This window comes from Budorcas taxicolor, chromosome X (genome assembly GCF_023091745.1).
Source record: "Budorcas taxicolor isolate Tak-1 chromosome X, Takin1.1, whole genome shotgun sequence".
NCBI lineage: Eukaryota > Metazoa > Chordata > Mammalia > Artiodactyla > Bovidae > Budorcas > Budorcas taxicolor.
Window position 1 is genome coordinate 86,252,223 of NC_068935.1, and position 22,299 is coordinate 86,274,521.

General features: G+C 43.6%; 1 pseudogene; it reads left to right on the forward strand.

Moving 5' to 3' along the window:
- Positions 1-1,664: 1,664 nt before the first annotated feature.
- On the forward strand, positions 1,665-3,690 carry LOC128069556 (protein fem-1 homolog A-like; annotated as a pseudogene).
- Positions 3,691-22,299: the final 18,609 nt, after the last annotated feature.

Here is a 22,299-nt window from a genome sequence, read left to right on the forward strand (position 1 = left end):
CAGGTAGTTCCAGTTTAGAGCCAGGCCCCAAGGCTAAGCTCCCAGGATGACAGTGAGACAGAGCATTGTCTTCTTGGTGTTTATATTTCAAGGAGATGGCTCCCAGGCCCATAAGAAAAATATTCCTGGGTTGTAATGCTGACAGAAGGCTTATTTTCCCTTTTAAAATTTACATACATATCCAAGGGACAGAGGAATGATTACAAATGCCAGTTTTCTCAAGGAAATGTTCTAAGAAAAGTGAAGGAGGGAAAGCTCTCTTATCTTATATCAACAGGGAAGGTTCCTTTTTCTAAAACCTTATAGGCTATGAGTTCCCTAAGCCCAAGTTCCCACAGGGGTGACTCAGATCATTCTTGACAAATGCCTGCATGTGCATTGAGTTGCATTACAGGAAAGACCCCTCAGCCTGGGCACCTGGCTGCCTAACAGCAGCCTGGAAACCAGCCTCAGAATCATTTGCTGTAAGCACAAACCTGAGAAATGCCAGGGAAAGAGCACTTGGGGCCTTGCTTTCCTGTCACACTCAGCAAGATGTGTAGGGGCACAAGAGACCCATAGAGGAGTGTCTTCAAGTCCAGTGGGACAGAAAAGAAGGCCTAGGCAGTGACACAGCACTCCCAGTGCCATCAGTCTGTGCTGTGCGTTCATTTACAGCCACAAAGTCTTGAATGGCCAGGGCCACTGGAGTGACATACATTCCATTGGCAGAAATCCACAGTGAGCCTGCACCCCCTGCTAGTTTTTTCCACTGGCCATACTGGGCCATTATACTGATGCTTTACTGTCGTAATCTACCTGCCACATTTTAGTCTTAGTCAAGGCCGTGACTTCTCTTTGTCCTCCAGGGAGTCTCTGCTGTTCCTCTTCCAACACCTGTGAGAGGATAGGGAGATGAGTTGGGGAGTGAATTGCACACTCTGCTGTCATCTCTCTGCACATGGCAGTCCCTGAACCAAAGAATTCCCTTTGGCTTTTATCCAGCTTTCCTAGAACAAGCATGCAAAGCACTGTCCCAGTGACATATTCAGTCGTGGATGCCACAATGACAGTTCCACTGACCCATGAACAATGTGAGGGTTAGGGGCATCAACCCCCTTCTGAGTGGAAAATCCAAGTATAACTTTAGACTCTTCCAAAACTTACCTACTATTGACCGGAAGCCTTACGGTTAACACAAACAGTTGATTAACAACTATTTTGTATGTTATATGCATTAACTGGGTGGTAGCAGTAAAGAAGCCGCCTGCCAGTGTAGTAGATGGGCCATGTAGGTGGGTTCGATCCTTGGATGGGGAAGATCCCCTGGAGAAGGAAATAGCAACCCACTCCAGTATTCTTGCCTGGAAAATTCCATGGACAGAGGAGCCTAGAATGGTACACTCCCTGGAACCACAAAGTCAGACACGACTGAGCACGCACTCACACCCATGCATTATATCCTGTATTCTTAAAGTAAGCTGGAGAAAAAAATGTTATTAAGAAAATTGATAAGGAAATGCACCTAAGATGGAAGCGGGAGAGATGGTGAAGGCTGCAGCCTGCCCCTCTGGGCTCAGTCCTCAGTCCCCTGTCCCTACAACCTTCCCTGTGGCAGCCCATGTCCTGGCGGAGGCCCAGATGGTGGACCTCCACACCGCCATATACAACACAGTCCATGGTAGATGCTTCAGAGGCTGCTTAGTGGCTGGACAGGGAGGAGCTGGACAAGCTGACGGGCAAGTTGGCCAATGGGGGAAAGGGGTCGGGTGTTAAGGTGGGGACGCCGCTTGTTATCACCTCCCATTACAAGCAGCTAGATATGGTTGCGGAGAAGGCAATGGCAACCCACTCCAGTATTCTTGCCTGGAAAATCCCATGGACAGAGAAGCCTGGTAGGCTGCAGTCCATGAGGCCGCACACAGTCGGACGTGACTGAAGCGACTTAGCAGCAGCATATGTGGTTGAGTAAGGTGGACCGTGCAGTGCCAGCTTGGAGGCAGGCGGCTTGGTACACTTCAATGACAAGACCATCAAGGGTGTGCAGCCGCCCTGGGCCACCTAAGGCCACTGACCCCTTGGACCTGGTGCAGAGCCTGCTGTGCTGTGGGGCCTTGGTGAGCTACACCATGCGCACATGCACGAAGCACCTGCACGCTGACTGCTTCAGGGGGCACGTGGAGGTAGTGTGCTACTTGGCGGACGAACACCAGGTGGACCTGGAGGTGACCAACCAGCATGGGCACACGTGCCTCATGATCTCCTGTTACACAGGCCACCACCAGATCACCTGCTACCTATTACTGCAGGGAGCCCAGGTGCACCTGTGCAGCATCAAGAACAATGTGGCCCCGTGTGACTGCACCGAGGCTGGCAGCCCGGGTGTCCTGCAGCTGCTGTTCGGGTGCCAGGCTTACAGGGAATGGGATGGCTGTGGCATGACACCACCTCTGGCTGCCCACGTGATGGACCACACCAGCATCGTGGAGGACCTCAGCCAGGAGCAGCCTGCTGGGGAGGAGATGTGGCCAGGGATGGCCCGAGAAGGCCCCTCCACCAGCCAGGCATGTGTGTAGCCCCAGGGTGCCTGCTGCTGCAGCTCTTCCCAGGAGGAACACCTGAGCACCAGCTGGGAAGCTGCCTGACAGCTGTGGAGTTGCTGGGAGCCACCTACATGGCTAGGAAACGGGATCTGCTCAGGGTCCTGAAACTCTTGGTAGGGGCCATGGAGCTGCCATCACCAGGGGACATGTATCTGCCTAAACCCAAGTCCTCGCCTCTGACTATTCCAGGGAGGTGAACACCACCGAGGAATTGAAGGCACTCATCACGCAGGGGGATTTGAAGCATATGCAGGCACTGTTGACCTGAGAGCGGTCCTGGTCCCTCCCACCTGGACACTGCCCACTGTATGCGCTACCAGGATGTGGTGTAGGCAAACTCGGACAGCATCTAGTGCTGCATCCACTAGTGGAAGTACACCTTGGACATGCAGGAGAACAACCTGGAGCCTCAGACCGCCAGAAGTTTCCTATCCTTTGATGAACTCTTCTCCTAATTGCTCAAGAACCGCTTGGCCAAGGGGCAGCCTAAGTACGCCAGTTGGTTTTGCAGATCTAATGTGGGTGCTGTGCAAAGGTCTGGGAAGTTGAGCGGGCCCAAGGAGCCCAGGGACTCAGCCCAGTTCACCACAGCCCTGGCCATCATCCTCCACCTGCTCTTACCTGCTGGAGAAAGTGGAGTGCAGGCTGGATCAGGAGGACATGAAGTACCAGAGCTACTGCTCAAGTGTACCTGTCACAGCAAGAATGTCTTCACTCCTGCACATGGCAGTGGACACCAACCACAAATGTGGTTCACTTCTAAGTGGGCAGATTCCCCTCTATCCAGGTGGTCAAGGTGCCCTTGACTGCAGGGCCGACCTAGACAGCCGCGATTTTGACAACACCCCCAGTGCACACCGCAAAGCAGAACAACTGCCTGGGGATCATGAATGCCCTGATAGAGGTGGGGACCCACATGGACACCACCAACACCTTTAAGAAGACAGCCTACGAGCTGCTACATGAGAAGCTGCTGGCCAAGAGCACCATTCAGCCATTCAACTTTGTGACTCTATAGTGCATTTCAGCCTGCACTCTGGACAAGAACAAGATCCCTTGCAAGGGCTTCATTCCCTAAGAGCTAGAGGCTTTCATCTAGCTGTACTGAAAGGGGTTGGAGAGGAGAACCCAGGAGGGGCAGGGCCCACACCTGTCCCCACTCCATCTCTGGAGACCACTTCTGGTGGCTGGAAACCAGGAAAGAGCTCACAGGTCTCCATGGCCTCCTCCCCTTATCAGGGAGAGGGGACAAGAATCAATGAGCTGTTGGTGGTAGAAGCTTCCAGACCACATGCTCAGAGAACTGACTCTTTCTAGGGGTTAGCACACTCATGCTCCATAAGGAAAAGATGCTCAACCTCCCACACATCCCATCTGCCTGAATTTCAGAGAATCTTGCCTCTGCCCTGGGGCAGAGGGATTGAAGCCATTGCCTTCCTCCCCTACTAGAAATATAAGAAGCTGAGAGTTGGGTTTGACCTCTACCTTTTATGTATCAAACCAGATAGACCCAGCCACCCAGGGCAGTGTTAGAACTGGAGGCCCTGAGGGGGCAAAGTGGGAGAATCAACACTTCTGGCACATTTGCACCTGCTCCTTCTGCCCTGCTGCAGGTTGGACTCTGCCCCTGAGCCACCAGCCCCTTGGGTGGCTTTTGTGGCTTGGTGTTTGTTTATTTACCTGGGGGAGGGGAGTTGGTGCTTACCAGGTGGCTCAGTGGTAAAGAACCCACCTGCAACGCAAGAGACACAGGAGATGTGGGTTTGATCCCTGTGTCGGGAAGATCCCCTGGAGAAGGGAATGGCCACTCACTCCAATATTCTTGCCTGGAGAAGCAATCCTATGGACAGGGGAACCTGGTGGGCTACAGTCCAAGGGGTCGCAAAGAGTCCAAGAGAACTGAGCACCAGCATCGGCAGCTTACATGTGTGGTGCAGGAGGTTTTACTGCTCTACACTTTTTAAAATTAATTTATTTATTTTAATTGGGGACTAATTACTTTACAATATTGTGATGGTCTTGCCACACATTGACTTGAATTAGCCACAGGTATTCATGTGTTCCCCCATTCCAAACCCTCCTCCCCACCTCCCTCTCCCACTTTTTAAAATAGATTTTGGTGTCAGGCTCCCTAAGTTCATTTCGTGCAGCAAGGTTTTATCTTGCCTGAGATGACCTCGGCCAGCAAGGGTGAGCTATATTTTGTGAGGAGTTCAGGAGGTAACAGTCCCCTCAAACAAGGGTGGCCATACATTTCTGAAACACTTGACTCATTTGCCTTTTACTTGGGCCACCCTACTTCCCATTCTCACTAGAAAGAGAAGTCATTTTCCAAACGAGGAGCAAGCCAAATACGGAAAGGGTGGGCTTGCCATCCGCTTCCCACCCAACAAGAGCTATTAATAGGTTGGTTGGTTTGGGGGTTGATTTGCACTGTTTCTGAGTTCAAACTGCAGGTCACCTCTGCCTCACAAATCATGCAGAAGGACACAGGTGTGTGGAGAACAACCCAAGTGTCTGTAGCCATTTTTTAGATGCTTGGAAACCATGATCCACGTGACCCTGGGACAATTCCAGGTATTGACACACTAACCCACTGAGTCAGCTAGATAAGATGGTGGATGTGCAAAATAGGTTGTCGAATAAAATAGTACAAAATCTTGGTCTCCCATCACTGGGGGTGGGGAGGGCGATCAAGTGCTCTTGCTGGAGAAGCCACCCCTGCAAGATTATCTTGTGTGGAGGTGGGGTGGGGGAGGTATGCTGCATGGCTGCCAGCAGGAGAGTGTTTTGGGCATCTTGGGAAAGCAGTCAAGAGTAGAAGGGGACTGGAGCCGCCACCCCCACAGTTCAGGAAAGAGGCCATTCCCACCCTGTGCCTCTCCTCCAGCCCTGTCTTGGGGGAGGTTACACAGAAGCCTCCAGAAGCCATGGTAGGTCCTTGGATATTCTGTCCCTCTAAGGGAACTAGGTCTTGTTTGGATTTGCAGTGTTAGTTAGGATGGTCTTTATTTTCCAGACTAGGTTCTTACCTTCTGTCAAGGCAGGAAATGCCATCACTGTCCCCTCTCATAGCCTGGAATAAAGAAACAAGGCAGTATCCAAAAAAAATCCATAATGAAGAGAAAAAACATTCATAGTACTGTCCTGTATTTATTGATACTGTAAGTTTATGTCATCTGTTTACAAGAGGAGTTACTTGTCAGTAGCTACATCAGTACTGTTTTATGTGATACACTATAGATGTTTTACATTTTATTAACACTAGATATGACAAATAAAAAGATAATGTGAAAAAGAAATTCATATTTATTTACAGTTATGATTCATGCCCTGATAATGAAGAAACAGCAATATGATTGCTTTATGGTAGCTCAGCCTATATGCTAATGAGTGAATTGTTATAAAATTTTTGTGGCATACAGTATTATAGTCATATTCATAATCAGTATCAGAAGCATTTTTACTTTAAAAAACAGGTCTGATGACTGGCTTACATGTAGTTTTCCCATTTACAAGACAGAGTGAAGTATCCCATATAATAATGTAATTCTTTCAGAGCAAAGTTGTAAAACAGTGAGAAAACTAACACACTAATAATTTTATATTGAATATCACTCATCTTCTGCCTATGTAAGGATAGGCTGTCCACTGCAATACATCTTGCACACAATATTCTATACAATGCATACCTAGAAGATGAGAATGGCTAAAAAACATCCCATACAGTTCTTGTCATACAGTTATTAGATTTTCACATGAAGACATGCAAAACACATACACAACAGATATGTTTGATAACAATAAGGCATGATGATTCTTTAATGAAGTGGATGTGGATCATCATGAAGCTTTTCATGCTCATCTTTGTGTTGAGTAGATTGGGGAGGAAGAGGAAAAGGAGGAGTTCGTCTTGCTGTCTCCGGGGCAGCAAAGGTGAAGGAAGTGGAAGGGAAGGCAGGAGAGGCAGGCACACATGGTGAAACTTTATGGAAACACATCGTGATCTCTGTCTGATCTCTGTTTTTTGCTTTTTCTTTCTTCCAAAAATGTTTGTATACTGTACCAACCCTTCTTCCACCATTTACTTTAGTTTCAGTGCCTGTACCGTAGAAGATTCCATATTATAAAAGAAGTCAAAAGCAGTCTTGAGGAGTCTACCAGATTGTCTAATGTCAGTTTGTTTTCTTTCTTTTTTTATATTTTTTTAATTCATTTCTTTTTTTTCTTTTATTAAATTTTTATTTTTACTTTATTTTACTTTACAATGCTGTATTGGTTTTGCCATACATTGACATGAATCCACCACGGATGTACATGCATTCTCAAACATGAACCCCCCTCCCACCTCCCTCCCCATAACATTGGAGGCTAATTACTTTACAAGATTGCATTGGTTTTGCCACACATTGACATGAATCCACTGTGGATGTACATGTGTTCCCCATCCTGAACCTCCCTCCCCATCCCATCCCTCTGGGTCATCCCAGTGCACCAGCCCCAAGCATCCTGTATCATGCATCAAACCTGGACTGGCGATTCATTTCACATATGATAATATACATGTTTCAATGCCATTCTCCCAAATCATCCCACCCTTGCCCTCTCCCACAGAGTCCAAAAGACTGTTCTGTACATCTGTGTCTTTTGCTGTCTCGCATATAGGGTTATCGTTACCATCTTTCTAAATTCCATATATATGCATTATTATACTGTATTGGTGTTTTTCTTTCTGGCTTACTTCACTCTGTATAATCGGCTCCAGTTTCATCCACCTCATTAGAACTGATTCAGATGTATCCTTTTTAATGGCTGAGTAATATTCCATTGTATATATGTACCACAGCTTTCTTATCCATTCTTCTGCTCATGCACATCTAGGTTGCTTCCATGTCCTGGCTATTATAAACAGTGCTGCAGTGAACATTGGGGTACACGTGTCTTTTTCAATTCTGGTTTCCTCGGTGTGTATGCCCAGTAGTTAGATTGCTGGGTCATATGGCAGTTCTATTTCCAGTTTTTAAACAAATCTCCACACTGTTCTCCATAGTGGCTGTACTAGTTTGCATTCCAACCAACAGTGTAAGAGGGTTCCCTTTTCTCCACACCCTCTCCAGCATTTATTGCTTGTAGATTTTTGGATAGCAGCCATTCTGACTGGTGTGAAATGGTACCTCATTGTGGTTTTGATTTGCATTTCTCTGATAATGAGTGATGTTGAGCATCTTTTCATGTGTTTGTTAGCCATCTGTGTGTGTTCTTTGGAGAAATGTCTGTTTAGTTCTTTGGCCCATTTTCTGATTGGGTCGTTTATTTTTCTGGACTTGAGCTGCATAAGTTGCTTGTATATTTTTGAGATTAGTTGTTTGTCAGTTGCTTCATTTGCTGTTATTTTCTCCCATTCTGAAGGCTGTCTTTTCACCTTGCTTATAGTTTCCTTTGTTGTGCAGAAGTTTTTAAGTTTAATTAGGTCCCATTTGTTTATTTTTGCTTTTATTTCCAGAATTCTGGGAGGTGGATCATAGAGGATCCTGCTGTGATTTATGTCAGAGACTGTTTTGCCTATGTTCTCCTCTAGGAGTTTTATAGTTTCTGGCCTTATGTTTAGATCTTTAATCCATTCTGAGTTTATTTTTGTGTGCGGTGTTAGAAAGTGTTTGAGCTCCATTCTTTTACAAGTGGTTGACCAGTTTTCCCAGCACCACTTGTTAAAGAGATTGTCTTTAATGCATTGTATATTCTTGCCTCCTTTGTCAAGGATAAGGTGTCCGTAGGTGCATGGATTTATGTCTGGGCTTTCTGTTTTGTTCCATTGATCTATTTTTCTGTCTTTGTGCCAGTACCATACTGTCTTGATGACTGTGGCTTTGTAGTAGAGCCTGAAGTCAGGCAGGTTGATTCCTCCAGTTCCATTCTTCTTTCTCAAGATTGCTCTGGCTATTCGAGGTTTTTTGTATTTCCATACAAATTGTGAAATTATTTGTTCTAGCTCTGTGAAAAATACCGCTGGTAGCTTGATAGGGATTGCATTGAATCTGTAGATTGCTTTGGGTAGTATACTCATTTTCACTACATTGATTCTTCCGATCCATGAACATGGCATATTTCTCCATCTATTAGTGTCCTCTTTGATTTCTTTCACCAGTGTTTTATAGTTTTCTATATATAGGTCTTTAGTTTCTTTAGGTAGATATATCCCCAAGTATTTTATTCTTTTCGTTGCAATGGTGAATGGAATTGTTTCCTTAATTTCTTTTTCTACTTTCTCATTATTAGTGTATAGGAATGCAAGGGATTTCTGTGTGTTGATTTTATATCCTGCAACTTTACTATATTCATTGATTAGCTCTAGTAATTTTCTGGTGGAGTCTTTAGGATTTTCTATGTAGAGGATCATGTCATCTGCAAACAGTGAGAGTTTTACTTCTTCTTTTCAATCTGGATTCGTTTTATTTCCTTTTTGTGCTCTGATTGCTGTGGCCAAAACTTCCAAAACTATGTAGTGAGAGTGGGTACCCTTGTCTTGTTCCTGACTTTAGGGGAAATGCTTTCAGTGTTTTCACCATTGAGGATAGTGTTTGCTGTGGGTTTGTGATATATAGCTTTTATTCTGTTGAGGTATGTTCCTTCTATGCCTGCTTTCTGGAGGGTTTTTATCATAAATGGATGTTGAATTTTGTCAAAGGCTTTCTTTGCATCTATTGAGACAATCATATCGTTTTTATTTTCCAATTTGTTAATGTGGTGTATTATATTGATTGATTTGCGGATATTGAAGAATCCTTGCATCCCTGGGATAAAGCCCACTTGGTCATGATGTATGATCTTTTTAATGTGTTGTTGGATTGTTTGTTAGAATTTTGTGAAGGATTTTTGCTTCTATGTTCATCAGTGATATTGGCCTGTAGTTTTCTTTTTTAGTGACATCTTTGTCAGGTTTTGGTATGAGGGTGATGGTGGCCTCATAGAATGAGTTTGGAAGTTTACCTTCCTCTGCAATTTTCTGGAAGAATTTGAGTAGGATAGGTGTTAGCTCATCTCTAAATTTTCGGTAGAATTCAGCTGTGAAGCCGTCTGGACCTGGGTTTTTGTTTGCTGGCAGATTTCTGATTACAGTTTCAATTTCCATGCTTGTGATGGGTCTGTTAAGATTTTCTATTTCTTCCTGATTCAGTTCTGGAAAGTTGTACTTTTCTAAGAATTTGTCCATTTCTTCCACATTGTCCATTTTATTGGCATATAGTTGCTGATAGTAGTCTCTTATGATCCTTTGTATTTCTGTGTTGTCTGTTGTGATCTCTCCATTTTCATTCCTAATTTTATTGATTTGATTTTTCTCCCTTTGTTTCTTGATGAGTCTGGCTAATGGTTTGCCAATTTTATTTATCCTCTCAAAGAACCAGCTTTTGGCTTTGTTGATTTTTGCTATGGTCTCTTTTGTTTCTTTTGCATTTATTTCTGCCCTAATTTTTAAGATTTCTTTCCTTCTACTAACCCTGAGGTTCTTCATTTCTTCCTTTTCTAGTTGCTTAAGGTGTAGAGTTAGGTTATTTATTTGACTTTTTTCTTGTTTCTTGAGGTATGCCTGTATTGCTATGAACCTTCCCCTTAGCACTGCTTTTACAGTGTCCCACAGGTTTTGGGTTGTTGTGTTTTCGTTTTCATTCATTTCTATGCATATTTTGATTTCTTCTTTGATTTCTTCTGTGATTTGTTGGTTATTCAGCAGCGTGTTGTTCAGCCTCCATATGTTGGAATTTTTAATCGTTTTTCTCTTGTAATTGAGATCTAATCTTACTGAATTGTGGTCAGAAAAGATGCTTGAAATGGTCTCGGATTTTTTGAATTTACCGAGGCTAGATTTATGGCCCAGGATGTGATCTGTCCTGGAGAAGGTTCCATGTGCACTTGAGAAAAATGTGAAATTCATTGTTTTGGGGTAAAATGTCCTATAGATATCAATTAGGTCCAACTGGCCTATTGTATCATTTAAAGTTTGTGTTTCCTTGTTAATTTTCTGTTTAGTTGATCTGTCCATAGGTGTGAGTGGGGTATTAAAGTTTCCCACTATTATTGTGTTATTGTTAATTTCTACTTTCATACTTGTTAGCATTTGTCTTACATATTGTGGTGCTCCTCTGTTGGGAACATATATGTTTATAATTGTTATATCTACTTGGATTGATCCTTTGATCATTATGTAGTGGCCTTCTTTGTCTCTTTTCACAGCCTTTGTTTTAAAGTCTATTTTATCTGATATGAGTATTGGTACTCCTGCTTTCTTTTGGTCTCTATTTGCATGGAATATCTTTTTCCAGCCCTTCACTTTCAGTCTGTATGTATCCCTTGTTTTGAGGTGGGTCTCTTGTAGACAACATATATAGGGGTCTTGTTTTATGTATCCATTCAGCCAGTCTTTGTCTTTTGGTTCGGGCATTCAACCCATTTACATTTAAGGTAATTATTGATAAGTATGATCCCATTGCCATTTACTTTATTGTTTTGGGTTTGAGTTTCTGTGTTTCTGGTCTAGAGAAGGTCCTTTAGCCTTTGTTGGAGAGCTGGTTTCGTGGTGCTGAATTCTCTCAGCTTTTGCTTGTCTGTAAAGCTTTTGATTTTCCTTCATATTTGAATGAGATCCTTGCTGGGTACAGTCATCTTGGCTGTAGGTTATTTTCTTTCATCACTTTAAGTATGTCCTGCCATTCCCTCCTGGCCTGAAGAGTTTCTATTGGAAGATCAGCTGTTATCCTTATGGGAATCCCCTTGTGTGTTTGTTGTTTTCCCCTTGCTGCTTTTAATATTTGTTCTTTGTGTTTGATCTTTGTTAATTTGATTAATATGTGTCTTGGGGTGTTTTGCCTTGGGTTTATCCTGTTTGGGACTCTCTGGGTTTCTTGGACTTGGGTGATTATTTCCTTCCCCATTTTAGGGAAGTTTTCAACTATTATCTCCTCAAGTATTTTCTCATGGTCTTTCTTTTTGTCTTCTTCTTTTGGGACTCCTATGTTCGAATGTTGGGGCATTTAAAATTGTCCCAGAGGTCTCTTAGATTGTCTTCATTTCATTTAATTGTTTTTTTTCCTCTCTGTTTCATTAATTTCTACCATTCTATCTCCTACCTCACTTATCCTATCTTCCGTCTCTATTATTCTACTGTTGGTTCCTTCCAGAGTGTTTTTTATTTCATTTATTGCATTATTTATTACATATTAAGTCCTTGTTAAACCTTTCTTGCATCTTCTCAATCCTTGTCTCCAGGCTATTTATCTGTAACTGCATTTTGTTTTAAAGATTTTGGATCATTTGCACTATCATTATTCGGAATTCTTTATCAGGTAGATTCCCTATCTCTTCCTCTTTTGTTTGGTTTGTTGGGCATTTATCCTGTTCCTTTACCTGCTGGCTATTCCTCTGCCTTTTCATCTTGTTTATATTGCTGTGTTTGGGGTGGCCTTTCCGTATTCTGGCAGTTTGTGAAGTTCTCTGTATTGTGGAGTTTCCTCACTGTGGGTGGGGTTGGACAGGTGGCTTGTCAAGGTTTCTCGGTTAGGGAAGCTTGTGTCGGTGTTCTGGTGGGTGGAGTTGGATTTGTTCTCTCTGGAGTGCAATGAAGTGTCCAGTAATGAGTTATGAGATGTCAGTGGGTTTGGTGTGACTTTGGGCAGCCTGTATATTGAAGCTCAGGGCTATGTTCCTGTGTTGCTGGACAATTTGCATGGTATGTCTTGCTCTGGAACTTATTGGCCCTTGGGTGGTGCTTGGTTTCCGGGGAGGTATGGAGGCATTTGATGAGCTCCTGTCGATTAGTGTTCCCTGGAGTCAGGAGTTCTCTTGTGTTCTCAGGATTTGGACTTAAGCCTCCTGCCTCTGGTTTTCAGTCTTATTCTTACAGTAGCCTCAAGACTTCTCCATCTATACAGCACTGATGATAAGACATGTAGGTTAAAGATGAAAAGTCTCTCCATATTGAGGGACACCCAGAGAGGTTCACAGAGTTACATGGAGAAGAGAATAGAGAGGAGGGAGATAGCGGTGACCAGGAGGAGAGGAAAGGGAATCAAAAGAGGAGAGAGCAAGCTAGCCAGTAATCACTTCCTTCTGTGCTCTCCACAGTCTGGAATGCTCAGAGATGTTCACAGAGTTATACAGAGAAGAGAAGAGGGAGGAAGAAGACAGAGGTGGCCAGGAACATAAAGGGGGAAATCAAAAGGAGAGAGACAGATCCAGCTAGTAATCAGTTCCCTAAGTGTTCTCTATAGTCCGGAACACACAAAGAGATTCACAGAGTTGGGTAGAGAAGAGCAGGGGGAGGGAGGGGATAGAGGCGACCTGGTGGAGAAAAAGGAGAGTCCAAAGAGGGGGAGCACAGTCAAGCCAGTAATCTCACTCCCAAGTAAAAATGGGTACTGAAGATTGGGTTCTTAAAGCTACAAAATTGATAACAAATACCAAAAAGCAAAGATTAAAAATCTAGAGATTGAATTCTCAAAAATACAATATTAAAGAAAAAAAACAAAGTCAAAAAATCATAAAATATATATCTATGAAGTTTGCTTTAAAAAATAGGGTCTTTTTTTTTTTTTTTTTTTTGCAAAGTAATAGTAAGCCTGATAGGCTGCAGTCCATGGGGTCGCTAAGAGTCAGACACGACTGAGTGACTTCACTTTCACTTTTCACTCTCATGCATTGGAGAAGGAAATGGCAACCCACTCCAGTGTTCTTGCCTGGAGAATCCAGGGATGGGGAACCTGGTGGACTGCTATGTAAGGGGTAGCACAGAGTCGGACATGACTGAAGCAGCTTAGCAGCAGCAGCAGCAGTAAGTTATAAAAATGAAAATTAAAAGAGTAATAGAGGAATTAAAAAAATTTTAATTAAAAATTGCTAATAGCAAAAATATATCTAGGACTTTCTCTGGTGGTGTTGTGGACAGTGTGGGGTCAGTTCATTTTCAGATAGTTCCTTGATCTGGCTTATACTTCTCAAAATCTATAGGCCCTTTCCTATCTAGTTGGTGCTAACTACAGGGTTTTAATCTATTGCACCTGTCACTTTCAAAGTGGTTCTCTCGTTTATTTTAGCTTCTTCTGTTGCTGGTCTCTTCAGTGTTTAATTTCCGCCCTGACACAAGGGGGCGGTGGTGGACACATTTTTAGGCTCCCTTGTTCAGTGGTGCTGTGGGGAGGGAGGAACACGACAAACAAATAACACTGGCGTGTGCTCGCAGTGTCTCAGCCACACTGGGTTTGCCCCCACTCACTGCGTGTGTGCTTTCCCTGTCTACCCTGCTTGGGCTCTAGGTTGCTCTGCTGGGAACTATCTGAGGCTGGCCCTGGTTTGTATGCACTTCCCAGGTCTAAGCAGCTCAGGTTCAGGTACTCGGGTACTCCACAAAGGCGCAGACTTGGTTGGGCCTGTGTTTTGTGCCCTTCCCAGGTCTGAGCAGCTCAGGTGACCAGGTGCTTGGTGAGCACGGTTGCTGCAACTTATTGCCTCCCCCATCCCTGCCGCTCAGTTTTCTGGGTGTACAACCGGCACACCTTCTCAGGTGTGCTGTGTGTCTCTTCTGGGGAGCTGATCTCTGGCTGCAACCCTCCCAGCAGATATCAACCGTCCAGAATCCTAAGAAGTCTTGGTTAGCAACGAAGCTTGCTTGCAGTTTGGTAGATGATGCCTCTCTGGGGCCGCGATTGCCCCCTTCCGGCTCTGGCTACCCTCGCCTGCCTGTCTCCAGCTGGGGGTGGGTTGGTCCGCTGCCGGCTAGCTCTGCTCAGTCCTTTGTTCTACGAGAGGGCCTGGCAGTGTCTTAGGTTAAGGGTTTTCACAGGATAGCTATTCCACAGTCTGGGTTGCTATCTCAAGTTAGTTCTCTCAGATTGCCCTCGGGGCATTTAGTCCCGGTCCTTACTCTAAGCAATGCAGCCCTGCCCAGCCCCCTCTTGCTAGTGGGGGATACAGGTATCTGCACTGCTTCTCCGCTGGGGGAGTTACTGTTGGGCATGTAATCTGTGGGTTTTAATTATTTATTTATTTTTCCTCCCGGTTATGTCTGAGGTTCCAAGGCTCACCACAGACTTGGCAGGGAGTGTGTTTCCTGGTGTTTGGAAACCTCTCTTTTTTTAAGACTTGCTTCCTGGGACAGATCTCCATCCCTACCTCTTCTGTCTCTCTTTTTATCTTTTATATTTTTTCCTACCTCCTTTCGAGGACAATGGGCTGCTTTTCTGGGTGCCTGATGTCCTCTGCCACCAATCAGAAGTTGTCTTGTGGAATTCACTCAGCGTGCAAATGTTCTTTTGATGAATTTGTGGGAGAGAAAGTGGTCTCCCTGTCCTATTCCTCTGCCATCTTAGGACTGCTCCCTCCAGTTTGTTTTCTAACTCTACTTCTTCTACTTCTTATCATCTTCTTCCTCCTCATTGTCAGGCATTGGTTGGGAAGTAGGCACTCATCTCCATCAGGTAGTCTTCTGTGAATTCCTCTGGTGTGCTGCCTATTAGCACTTGAATTTCTCCAAGATCCATATCTTGAAACCCTTATCCCCTGCCCTTTTGGTTTTTTTTGCCACATCCACAACTTCCTGATTTCCTTGATGGGCTCTGTCATAAATCCTGTGAGGTCATACACAACATCTGCACAGTTTTCTCCAGCAGGATTTTATTGTTTTGGGCTTGATGGCTTTTGTGGCTTTTTCTATAACAATGGCATCTTCAATAATATAATCCTTTCAGACTTTAAAGATGTCCTCTCTATTGGAGTTCTCTTCCATAGTGTTGACAATCATTTCCATAGAGGACTGTGTATAATGAGCCTTCAAAGTCCTTAGTTCAGTTCAGTTCAGTTCAGTTCAGTCGCTCAGTCGTGTCCGACTCTTTGCAACCCCATGAATCACAGCACGCCAGGCCTCCCTGTCCATCACCAACTCCCGTTCACTCAGATTCACGTTCATCGGGTCAGTGATGCCATCCAGCCAGCTCATTCTCTGTCGTCCCCTTCTCCTCCTGCCTCCAATCCCTCCTAGCATCAAAGTCTTTTCCAGTGAGTCAACTCTTCGCTTGAGGTGGCCAAAGTACTGGAGTTTCAGCTTTTAGCATCATTCCTTCCAAAGAAATCCCAGGGCTGATCTCCTTCAGAATGGACTGTTGGATCTCCTTGCAGTCCAAGGGACTCTCAAGAGTCTTCTCCAACACCACGGTTCAAAAGCATCCATTCTTCGGCACTCAGCTTTCTTCACAGTCCAACTCTCACATCCGTATATGACTACTGGAAAAACCATAGCCTTGACTAGATGGACCTTAGTCGGCAAAGTAATGTCTCTGCTTTTGAATATACTATCTAGGTTGGTCATAACTTTTCTTCCAAGGAGTAAGCGTCTTTTAATTTTCTGGCTGCAGTCACCATCTGCAGTGATTTTGGAGCCCCCAGAAATAAAGTCTGACACTGTTTCCACTGTTTCCCCATCTATTTCCCATGAAGTGATGGGACCGGATGCCATGATCTTCATTTTCTGAATGTTGAGCTTTAAGCCAACTTTTTCACTCTCCTCTTTCACTTTCATCAAGAGGCTTTTTAGCTCCTCTTCACTTTCTGCCATAAGGGTGGTGTCATCTGCATATCTGAGGTTATTGATATTTCTCCTGGCAGTCTTGATTCCAGCTTGTGTTTCTTCCAGTCCAGCGTTTCTCATGATGTACTCTGCATAGAAGTTAAATAAGCAGGGTGACAATATACAGCCTTGACGTACTCCTTTTCCTATTTGGAACCAGTCTGTTGTTCCATGTCCAGTTCTAACTGTTGCTTCCTGACCTGCATACAGATTTCTCAACAGGCAGGACAGGTGGTCTGGTATTCCCATCTCTTGAAGAATTTTCCACAGTTTATTGTGATCCACACAGGCAAAGGCTTTGTCATAGTCAATAAAGCAGAAATAGATGTTTTCCTGGAACTCTCTTGCTTTTTCCATGATCCAGCAGATGTTGGCAATTTGATCTCTGGTTCCTCTGCCTTTTTCAAAACCAGCTTGAACATCAGGGAGTTCACGGTTCACATATTGCTGAAGCCTGGCTTGGAGCATTTTGAGCATTACTTTACTAGCATGTGAGATGAGTGCAATTGTGCGGTAGTTTGAGCATTCTTTGGCATTGCCTTTCTTTGGGATTGGAATGAAAACTGACCTTTTCCAGTCCTGTGGCCATTGCTGAGTTTTCCAAATTTGCTGGCATATTGAGTGCAGCACTTTCACAGCATTGTCTTTCAGGATTTGAAGTAGCTCAACTGGAATTCCATCACCTCCACTAGCTTTGTTCATAGTGATGCTTTCTAAGGCCCACTTCACTTCACATTCCAGGATGTCTGGCTCTAGGTGAGTGATCACACCATTGTGATTATCTGGGTCATGAAGATCTTTTTTGTACAGTTCTTCTGTGTATTCTTGCCACCTCTTCTTAATATCTTCTGCTTCTGTTAGGTCCATACCATTTCTGTCCTTTATCGAGACCATCTTTGCATGATATGTTCCCTTGGTATCTCTAATTTTCTTGAAGAGATCTCTAGTCTTTCGCATTCTGTTATTTTCCTCTATTTCTTTGCATTGATTGCTGAAGAAGGCTTTCTTATCTCTTCTTGCTATTCTTTGGAACTCTGCATTCAGATGCTTATATCTTTCCTTTTCTCCGTTGCTTTTTGCTTCTCTTCTTTTCACAGCTATTTGTAAGGCCTCCCCAGACAGCCATTTTGCTTTTTTGCATTTCTTTTCCATGGGAATGGTCTTGATCCCTGTCTCCTGTACAATGTCACGAACCTCCATCCATAGTTCATCAGGCACTCTATCTATCAGATCTAGTCCCTTAAATCTATTTCTCACTTCCACTCTATAATCATAAGGGATTTGATTTAGGTCATACCTGAATGGTCTAGCGGTTTTCCCTACTTTCTTCAATTTAAGTCTGAATTTGGCAATAAGGAGTTCACGATCTGAGCCACAGTCAGCTCCTGGTCTTGTTTTTGTTGACTGTATAGAGCTTCTCCATCTTTGGCTGCAAAGAATATAATCAACCACCTGATTTAGAGGCTGAACTAGAGATATATTGTTTGCGGGCACTTGAATTACTTTAATGCCTTCAAGTTTAACACCTCAGGTTCTGGGTGGCCAGGGTATATTGTCCAAGGTCAAAAGGACTTTAAAAGACAATCTCTTGCTGGAAAGGTACTTCCTGACCTCAGAGACAAAGCATCGATGGAACCAATCCAGGAAAAGAGTTGTGGTTCTTCAGGCCTTCTTGCTGTACAATCAAAAGACTGGCAGCTGGTGTTTATCTTTTCCCATCAAGGCTTCCCTGGTGGCTGGCTAAAATGGTAAAAAATCTGCCTGCAATGCAGGAGACACGGGTTAGATCCCTGGGTCAGGAAGATCCCCTGTGGAAGGAAATGGCAACCCACTCCAATACGCTTCCCTGGAGAATCCCATGGACAGAGGAGCCTGGAGGGCTAAAGTTCATGGGATCTCAAAGAGTTAAGACTATCACTCAGGTCTCAGGATTAGTATCTTTATAGATAAGGGCAGTCCTGTTCATAAACTCAGCTCCTTTTGAACAAAACAGTAGCATTAGCATATCCATTCCTGCCTTAAATCCTGGTGCTTGCTTCTCTTTCTTACTAATAAATGTCTTTTCTGAAATTTTTTCCCCAGAATAGGGAATGTTTGTCTGTATTCAAAAGCTGTTCAGGCAGGTATCCCTCTCCTCAGTGATTTTTCTACATGGTATCTGGAACTCATCTGCTGCCACCTGGTGGGTACAAGCTGCTTCTTCTCTTATCTTGACATTTTAAGGCTTCCCTGATGGCTCAGTTGGTAAAGAATCCACCTGCAATGCAGGAGACCTGGGTTCGATCCCTGGTTTGGGAAGATCCCCTGGAGAAGGAAAAGGCTACCCACTCCAGTGTTCTGGCTTGGAGAATTCCTTGGACTACACAGTCCATGGGGTCGCAAAGAGTCAGACACAACTGAACATCTGTCAGTCAATCCTGATATCCCTACCTTCAATCCTGGTGCTTGCTTGTCTTCCTTACTAATAAATGTCTTTTTTCACATATTTCTGGCAGAATGCTAAGTCACTTCAGTCATGTCCAATGAACACCCAGGACTGATCTCCTTTAGGATGGACTGGTTGGATCTCATTGCAGCTCAAGGGACTCTCAAGAGTCTTCTCCAACACCACAGTTCAAAAGCATCAATTCTTTGGTGCCCAGCTTTCTTTATAGTCTAACGGCTCACATCCATACGTGACCACTGGAAAAACCATAGCCTTGACTAGATGGACCTTTGTTGACAAAGTAATGTCTCTGCTTTTCAATATGCTGTCTAGGTTGGTCATAACTTTCATTCCAAGGAGCAAGCATCTTTTAATTTCATGGCTGCAGTCACCATCTGCAGTGATTTTGGAGCCCAGAAAAATAAAGTCTGACACTGCACTATTTCCCCATCTATTTCCCACGAAGTGATGGGACCGGATGCCATGATCCTAGTTTTCTGAATGTTGAGCTTTAAGCCACCTTTTTCACTCTCCTCTTTCACTTTCATCAAGAGGCTCTTTAGTTCTTCTTCACTTTCTGCCATAAGGGTAGTGTCATCCTCATATCTGAGGTTATTGATATTTCTCCTGGCAATCTTGATTGCAGCTTGTGCTTCATCCAGCTCAGCATTTCTCATGATGTACTCTGCATAGAAGTTAAATAAGCAGGGTGACAATATACAGCCTTGACGTACTCCTTTTCCTATTTGGAACCGGTCTGTTGTTACATGTCCAGTTCTGACTGTTGCTTCCTGACTTGCATACAGATTTCTCAAGAGGCAGGTCAGGTGGTCTGGTATTCCCATCTCTTTCAGAATTTTCCACAGTTTATTGTGATCCGCACAGTGAAAGGCTTTGGCATAGTCGATAAAGCAGAAATAGATGTTTTTCTGGAACTTTCTTGCTTTTTCAATGATCCATCACATTTTGGCAATTTGATCTCTTGATTCTGTAGCCATGGCCATGTTGCTTTCTAGTGGTACACATTGGCTAGCTTAGGCATTACTTGTGCAGTTGTTGGTGTTGTTCAGTCACTAGTCATGTCCCACTCTTTGTGACTCCATAGATTGCAGCACGCCAGGCTCCTCTGTCCTCCACTATCTCCCAGAGTTTGCTCAAATTCATGTTCATTGAGTTGGTGATGCAATCTAACCGTCTCATCCTCTGTCATGCCCCTCTCCTCCTGCCTTCAATCTTTTCATCATCAGGGTCTTTTTTTAGTGAGTCAGCATTTCACATCAGGTATCCAAAGTATTGGAGCTTCAGCTTCAGCATCAGTCCTTCCAATGAGTATTCAGGGTTGATTTGTGTTAGGATTGACCAGTTTGATTTCCTTGCAGTCCAAGGGACTCTCAAAGCTGTGATCCATGAAGGGGAACTAGTGCAATAGCAACCTTTAAAGATGTTCACTTTAATTTGAGGCATTTGCCACCCATTTTCATGGTAGTGGGTGAGGAAAAAGTTTTTTTCCACCTTCTTAGGGTCCCTGGCAGGATCTAAAAATTAAACTGACAGAAACATATTAACAGGAGAAAACCATACACATTTGTTTGTTAAGTTTTATGTGACACGGGAGCCTTCATAAGGAAAGGAAGCCACAAAGAAACAGTTAGACTTCAGGAGTTCTGGGCTGGGTTTGGTGAAGACTGGATGGTTGTGGAGGAATATGATAAGTCAGAGAGTGTGAGGGAAGTTTAGTTAACTGGGAGAGACTTAGCACAAACTGTTTCTTAGGGTCCCTTTGGTTTTCTGAGATAAGGATGCTCCTTTCCTCTCAGTGTAAGATGGGAACCTTTCACATGAAGGTTAAATGACCTGTTTCAGGGAAGAAGGGCAGGGGGAAAGGTCAGAGTGACCTCACTGCTTCTGCTGTCTTCTCAAAGTCCTTCATTTTAAAGTATTCAATATAACAAGGTGCATATTTGGGAGTAACACATCCTGAAACACATCTGTAATACTGTATCTTAAATTTTTGCTCACTTTTAAGATAAAGTGTCTACAGAAATTTTTCAGGGCAGTGGGGCTGATCTCAAAACGGGAGATGGGTGGAAAGTTCAAGAGAGAGAGGATATATGTTCATCTATGGCTGATTCATGTTGATATTTAGCAGAAAACAACAAAATTTTGTAAAGCAATTATCCTTCAATTAAAAACAAATTAAAATTTTAAAAAATTACCTAGAATTTTTTGGGTCAGTTTCTCACTTGGCAGTAGGTCGTCTTCATCAGCGTTATAGATCCAGTATGGGACAGTAAGAGCCCAGATGCCAGTCACTGCCTCATATGTGGTTTCCTCCAGAAGTTTGCCTTGGTGAAATCTGCCCAAGAAACTGAAATTATAGCATGCAGGCTCTACTGCAGAAAACCTCTTGAGTTCTTTCGTGTGGTTTCTCAATGGATCTGAGGTAGGCATGATAGACTGTAGATGGACTGAGCCATACGACATTTCAGTTCTTCCCATTCTTCTGCAACAAGCTTCACATCCCCTCCTGCTTATTGCCCAACCATCCAGCCAAAGCTGTAACCATGTGCCTGGCTTCTGCTCATACTGGTCATGAGTTTCTGTCCCCCCTGCCCTGTGTATGGGTGCTCACCTCTGAAACTATTCTCTGAGTAAGTGTTGTGAACCATTTCTGACCTTCCCCAACTCTTAGTACAGGCATCCCTCATTTTAATTGTGCTTTGTTTTATTGTGCTTTACAGATATCATGAGCTTTTTCTTTTTTTCAGTACTTTTCTATCATAGCTTATTGCAAGATATTGGATATATTTCCCTATGCTATATAGTATGTGCTTGTTGTTTATCTATTTTAGGTATGGTATGTACATCTCTTAATCCCATACTCCCAATTAACCCCGCCCACTTTGGTAGCCATTAAGTTTGCATTCTGTGTCTGCTTCTGTATTGTGTGTGTGTGTGTGTGTGTTTTTTAACAAATGGAAGGTTTGTGGGCAACCCAGCATTCAGCAAGTCTGCTGGCACCATTTTCCAATAGCATTTCCTCACTGCCTGTCTCTGTGTCACATTACAGTAATTTTTGCAGTATTTCAAACTTTTTCATTATTATTATAATTGTTTTGATGATCTGTAACCAGTGATCTTTGATGTTACTATCAATCCATGAGTCTAGGATGGCATGATAAATATGTGTTCAAACTGCCCTCCTTCCTGTCTCTCATCCTCTCCTCAGGCCTCTCTTTCCCTGAGACATAGTAATATTGAAATTAGGCAAGTTGATAAGCTTACAGTTGCTTCTTAAGTGTTCAATTGAAAGGGAGAGTCTCTCACTTTAAATCAAAAGCTAGAAATGATTAAACTTAGTGAGGAAGGTGCATCAGAAGTTGAGGTAGGCTGAAAGCTAGGCCTCTTGTACCAGTTAGTGAAGTTGTGAATGCAAATAAAAAGTTCTTGAAGGAAATTCAAAGTGCTGTTCCAGTGAACACATAAGTGATAAGAAAGAGAAACAGCCTTATAGCTGATACAGAGAAGTTTTTAGTGGTCTGGATAGAAGATCAAACCAACCACAACATTCCCTTAAGCCAAAGCTTAATCCAGAGCAAGGCTGTAACTCTTTTTAGGTCTGTGAAGCCTGAGAGAAGTGAAGGAAGCTGCAGAAGAAGTTTGAAACTAGCAGAGGTTGGATC